Genomic DNA, 735 nt, shown 5'->3' with positions numbered 1-735 from the left:
ACCACAAAAAATAGGGATAATTTCGAAAGGGTATGAAAAATAAAAACATTTACCAATCTATATTCCGTACCATGGTTTCAAGTTATTTTAGCAAGATAAAAATATATCTCACAAGGTCACTATCTTCAGCGGAATAACCAGGAGAGCATATAAACACGAGTCAAAGGAAACATGGCTTATGCTTATCTGCTTAATTTTTCAAAATTTACCGCGCATGTGCGGTTTACCTAATCGGCAGCAAATACAAAAATGCCGATTTTCTTTCAGAAATTAGCCAAAAAATATTTTATCATTATTAATAAATTATAGGGCAGCAAAAAAATTTTTGAAATTTTACTTGCCACCAGTGGTCTAGCGAGAATAAAAATCATTCAATAGACTATATATTATTCATTTAAAATACAGAGATGCCTATAGTAGGACATCTGACCCGCTAGAAAGAGCAGCAAAAAACTCTATACAACAAAAATAGGGATAATTTCCATATCTGCTATTTCTATAAATGAATAAAATATAGTCTATTGACTGATTTTTATTCTCGCTAGACCACTGGTGGCAAATAAAATTTCTAAAATTTTTTTGCTGCCCTATAATTTATTAATATATATACCTAAAGAAAACAATACTACGGCATATATGGGAGGGAGATATAGTCTTGTAGGAATTTTGTCGGCATGGAGGGGGCTAGGGAAAACGACCGCCGAAAGTCTTTTCTCCATAATTAAGAAATGTGTC

This window comes from Octopus bimaculoides, chromosome 29, assembly GCF_001194135.2.
Source record: "Octopus bimaculoides isolate UCB-OBI-ISO-001 chromosome 29, ASM119413v2, whole genome shotgun sequence".
Lineage (NCBI taxonomy): Eukaryota > Metazoa > Mollusca > Cephalopoda > Octopoda > Octopodidae > Octopus > Octopus bimaculoides.
This window is presented reverse-complemented; position numbering follows the sequence as displayed.